Source organism: Leptonychotes weddellii, unplaced genomic scaffold, assembly GCF_054177405.1.
Source record: "Leptonychotes weddellii isolate Sample4059 unplaced genomic scaffold, ASM5417740v2 HiC_scaffold_4149, whole genome shotgun sequence".
Taxonomy (NCBI): Eukaryota; Metazoa; Chordata; class Mammalia; order Carnivora; family Phocidae; genus Leptonychotes; species Leptonychotes weddellii.
In genome coordinates, this window is record NW_028008013.1 from 4,581 (window position 1) to 11,971 (window position 7,391).

Below are 7,391 nucleotides of genomic sequence, written 5' to 3' on the forward strand. Positions count from 1 at the left end.
GCCGAGTGGGGTTGGAAGTCCAGGGTTCATGCTGCACTGACCCTGAGGGGGTGGGGGATCATTACCGCTCGGTAGGGATGAAAGTCCCAGCTCCCTACTTGGCCTTCTCTGAAACCGCCCTATTGGAGGGTTTGGGGCTCATCATTATAGCCTGGCAAGTGAGGAAGGGTAGACCCCCCTACTTGACCTGTGCTTATGTCCGGAGTGGTGTAGCTGGCTTTTTCTGTGCGGTTGGCCGGAGAAGGGCAGTTACTTTTTTTTTTTTTTTGCGAGAGAGAGAATGAGAGACAGAGAGCATGAGAGGGAGGAGGGTCAGAGGGAGAAGCAGACTCCCTGCCGAGCAGGGAGCCCGATGTGGGACTCGATCCCGGGACTCCAGGATCATGACCCAAGCCGAAGGCAGTCGCTTAACCAACTGAGCCACCCAGGCGCCCCAGAAGGGCAGTTACTGTGTTAAAGTTTTCTGACTTGGGAGGCTGCCCCTTTCTTGGTCCTTTGGCTAGAGAAAGCAGGCTTTTGTTTGGGCTTTTTTTGGTATGTGCCTGTTGGCATTTTGGGGTTGCCTGCTTCTCCAGCTGCAAGTCTGTGATGATGAGACAAAAAGACCACCAGACTGACCACCTTGTCGTTCCAACAGCCTCAAGGTCCCCAGCCAGTCTTTTTTCTCCTCTCCACCTTTAGAGTCTTCTTACATTTGTTTCATATATGATATCCAGGGTTTTGGTTGTACATCGTGGGAGGACTACTCTGTCTTAGCGGAAAGAGAAGTGGCAGCAGTGCATTTTGATACATTTTTGCCCCCTAAATACCCGAAGAATATGATGAATTTTCCTTTGTCTCACCCATATGGATAGGCTTCTCGTAACTTCTCTAATACTTGCTTTATATCTAATCCTGTTTGTTGATGAGATTTTATCATTGCAATAGCCTTTGGCTCAGTTTATTTGGCTTTTGTTAGTAAGTTTGACTCTTGAGCAACACAGGTCTTAGGGCACCGACCCCCCCGTGCTTCAGAAATCCACGCATAACTTTTGACTCCCCCAGAACTTAATTACTAACAGACTACTGTTGCCTAGAACCTTACTGAGAGCATAAACAGTCGATTAACGCATATTTTGTCATTTGTATACTGTATTCTTACTCCGGGTAAGACAGAGAAAAGAAAGTGTTATTAAGAAATGGTAAGGAAGAAAAAATACATTTACAGGATTGCACTGTATTAAAAAAAAAAATCCACTTATAAGTGGACCAGTGCAGTTCAAACCTATGTTGTTCAAAGGTCAACTGTACTACAGTGTTTGTCTTTTTTTTTTTTAAGATTTTATTTATTTATTTGGAGGGGGGAAGCACAGAGGGAGAGGGAGAAGCAGACTCCCCTCTGAGCAAGCAGCCCGATGTGGGGCTCGATCCCAGGACCCCCAGATCACAACCTGATCCGAAGGCAGACACTTAACCGACTGAGCCACCCAGGCGCCCCCAGTGTTTGTCACCTATCCATTCAGATGTTTATTGTGCCAGGTCTGATGAGGCCTAAGAACACTCCCTGAGGGAGCTTATGTGTAGCGTCAGATGTTTTCGCTACTATTGTGGTTGGAGCGTGTGTTTCCCCCCCACAAAATTCATCTTGAAATCCTAACCCCCAATATAATGGTATTAGGAGGTGAGGCCTTTGGAAGGTGATTAGGTCATGAAGGTGGAGCCCTCATGTCTGGGATTAGTGCTCTTGTGAGAAGAGTCAGGTGCTTGCTGTGGTTCTCTGTCCTCTGCCCCATGAGGGTACCGTGAGCAACATGGGCCGTCTGCAAACCGGAAGGCAGGCCCTTATTAGGCACTGGCTCTGCCGTGCCTTCATCTTGGGCTGCTAGCCTCCAGAACTGTGAGAAATACATTTCTGTTGCTTAAGCACCCCCCAGGCTGTGTATTCTGTTACAGGAGCTGGTATGAAGACATCTATCTACGTTACCTCATCTGATCTTCTCTGGCTAGGAGGTCAGCATTTATTATCTCTCACAGACGAGAGGGGTTGAGAAAGTGATCCACGGTGATTCAGCTGTATGTTGTTTACTGGGAGGTAGTGGGGCCACTAATCACTTCTTAGGGTGTTCTCCACACCAGTGATTATGGGATTTTGGGTGTTGGCCAAATAGGATTGAGATGGACTTGCCCATCCACACAGTACATGTGTAAGTGCTACTTAGACTTTGAGAAATAACAAAGTGGGAGATCTAACACTGAAGTTAAGTCTTACTGTAAAGCTGAAGCGACCGTGATTATGTAGCATTGGGGTAAAGACAAAAATAGAGTAGTGGAACAGAATCGAGTCCAAAAACAGATCTATGTGTATCTAGAATACTGGTTTCCAGCAAAGGTGCAAAGCAGTGCAACAGAGAAACGGTAGTCCGTTTCATGAATGGTGTTGGAATGATTGGATGTTTACGTACAAAATAATGATTTTGAGTCGTATTTCACATCATATACAAAAATCAGGGCGCCTGGGTGGCTCAGATGGTTAAGCTTCTGCCTTCGGCTCAGGTCATGATCCCAGCGTCCTGGGATCGAGTCCTGCATCGGGCTCCCTGCTCCTTGGGAGCCTGCTTCTCCCTCTGCCTCTCTCTCTCTCATGAATAAATAAATAAAATCTTAAAAAAAAAAAAAAAAAAGCAAAAATCAACTGAAAGTGAATCCTGTAACTAAATGTAGAACCTAAAACTATAAAACTTCTAGGGGAAAACGGGGGAGGAAAATCTTTGTGACTTTGCTGGACAAAAATTTTTTAAATAAGACACCAAAAGTACATTTTATAAGAAAAAAATTGTTAAACATCATCAAAAGTAAAACTACTCGGGCGCCTGGGTGGCTCCATTGTTAAGCGTCTGCCTTCAGCTCAGGTTGTGGTCCCAGGGTCCTGGGATTGAGTCCCACATCGGGCTCCCTGTTCGGCGGGAAGCCTGCTTCTCCCTCTCCCACTCCCCCTAAAACTACTTTTCAGAAGACATTACTAGGAGAATGATAGGAGAAGGCTCAGATTGGGAGAAAATATTTGTAAAGCATGTGCTTGATAACGAACGTATTATATTCAGGGGCACCTGCCTGGCTCAGTCGGAAGAGCGTGAGACTCATGATCTTGAGGTCATGAGTTCAAGCCCCATGTTGGGTGGAGAGATCACTTAAAAAACTAAATAAATAAACTTAAAAAAAAAAAGAACTTACATTCAGAAGATATAAAGAATTCCTAAAACTTCGTAAGAGAACTAGCAACCCAACTAAAATTGGCAAAAGATAAACAGACCCTTTATCAAACTATATATTCAAATGGCAGATAAGAACATGAAAGATGTTCAGCACTGTTTGTTATGAGGGAAATCCCGACGGAAAGCACAGTGAGGTACCACTAGGCACCATTAGAATGGATAGCATTTGAAATCGCCCACACCACGTGTTGGTGAGAACATGGAGGCCCCAGGACCCTCATGCACTGCTCAGGGGAATGTAAAATGGTATAACCAGTTTGCAAAGCAGTCTGGTTGTTTTTTTAGAGAGTTAAATATATGCCTTACCTTATGATCCAGCCATTCTCCTAGGTTTTTACCCAAGAGGAAGGAAAGCGTGAGTCCATGCAGAGATCTGTACATGAATGTTCAAAGCAGTTTTGTCATGGTTCAGAACTGGAAATAACTCAATGTATCAAGTAAATGAACAAACTCTGGTAGACCCACATAATGGACTGTTGCAGTGTGACGGGGTGACCTGTTGATAGGCCATGTAATGTGGACGAATCTCCAAAATGTTATCCTTAGTGAACGAAGTAAGATAAGAAATGATGACATACTCCGATTCCACTTAGGAAATTCTAGAAAAGGTCAGACTCTGGTGCCAGAAAGCAGATTGTTGGTTGCCTAGTTCTGGAAGGAGTTACTAAGGGGCACAAGGACATGTCTGGCAGCGATAGATATCTTCATTGTCTTCGTCGTGCTAACGGTTTTCATGGATGTGGTATACATCAGAGCTTATGAGATTGTACGGTTTAAATATGCACAGTTTGTTGGGTCTCACTTGTATCTCAGTAAAACTTAAAAATTGACGCTTATGGCTTTGAGGAGTATTTAATGCCCTTTGCCTCCTGTGGTTGTTCTCACTGTTAAGTGGGTGGCAAGGTGGATTAGCAGTTAGAAGCGAGGAAGATGCGGCTTAGCAGAGTTAGCGAGTGCAGGCGCAGCTAGCCCACTGAGTGCAGACCAGGCTGCTGTCCGGCCACTGGTGCCCCCTGCGAGAGGGACGAGCTCATCACCTGGGGTCCCCATGCTTTGTCCCGGATCCTAGGACTCGGAGATTATTTTCTCTCTCTTTTCATTAATCCTCTCGGAAACTACACTGGTTGTCTGTTCTCGTATGTTCCTCCCGTGAACGTCAGACAACGGAAGCCGCGTGCTTTCTGAACCGTGTCTCATGCTCTCCCTCAGGGCACAGTCTTTCGCTGAGCGCCTGCGCCTGGGAATCGCGGTGATTCACGGAGAAGCACAGGACGCCGAGTCCGACCTGGTGGATGGACGGCACTCCCCGCCCATGGTCAGGAGTGTAGCTGCCATCCACCCCAGCCTGGAGATCCCCAGTAAGTGTGCCGGCCCCTCTTTGTCACTCTCCTCTTTGCTTTTAAGGCTGCCTGAATGTATTGTCTTCCCACTGTGAATGGCCTCTTCTCTCTTTGTTTTTTTTTAAGTGGGCAAAAACGGATTAATACCCAGTTGTAACAAGTGCATTTCTGATAGCCCTGTGGATCGTAGAGCCTTCTAGAAGCAGTCTGTGTGATCATAGCAAGAAGTAGGAAAAGGCTCAGTTCTGCCATTTCAGAGAATTTCATCCATTCACTCAGCAATATATCCTAGAGGAGAGTTTAACACGAGCAAAAAACTTTGTGCATATTATTCACTAATAGTGTTACTTTGAATGCAGAATATTGGAAACGTCTAAATGGCTTAGCAGAGGGTAGGCCCTGATAAATTATCTTGTATCAGCACAACTAATTATGCAGCCCACTGAAATAATTAAGCCTAGCTGGATACAAGAGAAAAATCTGGAATATATGGGAATCGGCAGAATACAAGAGTGTATACCTGGGCTTGTGTGAGGCCCCAGAGGGAATACTGAAGGTGACAATATGGTGACGGGGTGGGGCAGTTATGTGTGAATTTGTTTGTTTTTAAGAAACTTCCTTCGTGCTTTACTAACATCTTTTCAATTAAAAACAAAAAATACTGCCTTTGAGTCTGTTGGGGAGGAAAAACTGCCCTCTTTAGATTCAGGCTTATGGGCCTGCAAATCTCACAAAAGATAGATTAGCACAAGAAAAGACAGGGTTTAGGATTGGGGGCATCTTAACAGGGGAAGCTGGAAAACAGGTGACTTTTAGGAGAGGTGAAGGGCCCTTAGCACAGAAGGGAGTAGGATGGTTTTGTGACCGCGTCTGTGTGGGTGTGGTGCTGACTTCTAGTCTAGGTGGTAAGTTAGTCTTCCCTGGTTGTTCCTGGGAGGGGACTTATGACCTTTGAATTCTTTCGAGTTCTTTTGGGGGGTTCTGCTTTTAGACCAGAAGGGATTTCAGGAGCTCCAGTGTCTTCAGCTCAGAATCATTTTTATGCCACCGTGGCATATTCTGGACCCCTTCGCGTTCTTGCTTTGCCCAGGAGTTTGCTTGTTTGCAAATAGAAAACACTTGAGGGGAGGAAAGCTGAATTGGGACTGCACCTGCGGATCTCGGTGGGCTGGGGTGGAGAGAGGCAGCGTTCAGGCGTCGGTTAGATCAGGATGCCAGGACAGCCCGCAGGGCAGAGGGCAGGCTCTGGAGGCAAGGGCTGGGGCCTGTGTCTGGCCATGGTGTGACCAGGAAGGACACCACCCTGACTGCTGGAAGGTCCTGGGGGAAAAGATGGGGGTAAGGTGGCAGGAGTCTGCTGGAGCGGAAGGGAGGATTTTAAATGCCAGTTCATATACTTGCGTTACAAAAGGCTGCAAAGTTCTCTGGAGCTGGGGGCAGGTGTCTTCAGAAGTCCAGGCCTGCATTGGGTGTTGGGATAGATTGCAGGGAAGAGAGGCAAGAGATAGGGAGGACAGATTTGGGAGGCTGATGAAGTTACACGGATACACAGTGGGAGGGCTTTGATCTCGGGCTGGGCTGTGCTGTCCAACCCAGCGGCCGCCTGCCCGCTGGAGTGGGGCGAATGGGAGCCGAGGTGTGCCGGGAGTGTGAAGGACACGCACTCTTGATGTGAAAACCATAATGTGAAAGATCTTTGTTAATCATGTTTTTATTGAGTACATGTTGAAATGATATTTTTGATTAAATAAAATGTATTAAAATTAGTTCCACCTATTTCCTGATACTTTTGTAATGTGGCTGCTAGAAAATTTAAAATTACATCTGTGGCTTACATTTGTGACTTAGCACACGTATATCACTGCTCTGGGAGTCTAGCAATGGGCTCATTGGACGGGAAGGCCTGTGCCTCTCCCATTCCATCTTGGGAGATGGCCCTCTCCCACTGTGATGGGAGTTTTAAAGAGAAGAGAGAGGGGCACCTGGGTGGCTCAGTTGTTAAGCGTCTGCCTTCGGCTCAGGTCATGATCCCAGGGTCCTGGGATTGAGTCCCACATTGGGCTTCCTGCTCAGTGGGGAGTCTCCTTCTCCCTCTGACCCTCACCCCACTTGTGCTCTCTCTCTCAAATAAATAAAATCTTAAAAAAAGAAAAAAGGAGAGAGAGCTAGGGATGGAGCCAGGGTTCGGGATTTGGTTATGAGGCCCCACATTAGCGCGTGCACCCCCACTGCAAGGCTGCTGGGCTCTCAGGCCTGTGGCTGGCCTTCCTTTCAGAGCCGGTATCTGCTCAGTGAGGGGCTCGTGTTAGGCAGGGCTCTACAGGGATGAGCCCCTTCCCTGAGCTCAGGGGGAAAGCACGTTCCTATTCAGCTTTGCAATTATGTCAGCTACGTTCAGGAACGTGTCAGCAGTCTTCACATGAACCAGCTCCTTTTAACTTCGGGGCTTTAGCTTTTTTTTTTAAGATTTATTTATTTATTTATTATTATTATTTTTTTTTTTTAAAGATTTTATTTATTTATTTGAGAGAGAGAGAATGAGAGACAGAGAGCGTGAGAGGGAGGAGGGTCAGAGGGAGAAGCAGACTCCCTGCCGAGCAGGGAGCCCGATGCGGGACTCGATCCCGGGACTCCGGGATCATGACCTGAGCCGAAGGCAGTCGCTTAACCAACTGAGCCACCCAGGCGCCCCTATTTATTTATCATTTATTTGAGTGAGAATGAGAGAGAGAGTCCATGGCGGGGGGAGGGTCAGAGGGAGAAGCAGGCTCCCTGCTGAGCAGGGAGCCCGATGCGGGGC

The 7,391-nt window shown here is 46.9% G+C and overlaps 1 non-coding gene across 1 annotated transcript; it reads left to right on the plus strand.

The window, feature by feature from the left end:
* Window positions 1–3,084: 3,084 nt before the first annotated feature.
* TRNAM-CAU (transfer RNA methionine (anticodon CAU)) lies at window positions 3,085–3,157 on the plus strand. The gene has a single exon. It is a non-coding gene; the product is annotated as a tRNA-Met (tRNA).
* The last annotated feature ends 4,234 nt before the right edge of the window (window positions 3,158–7,391 follow it).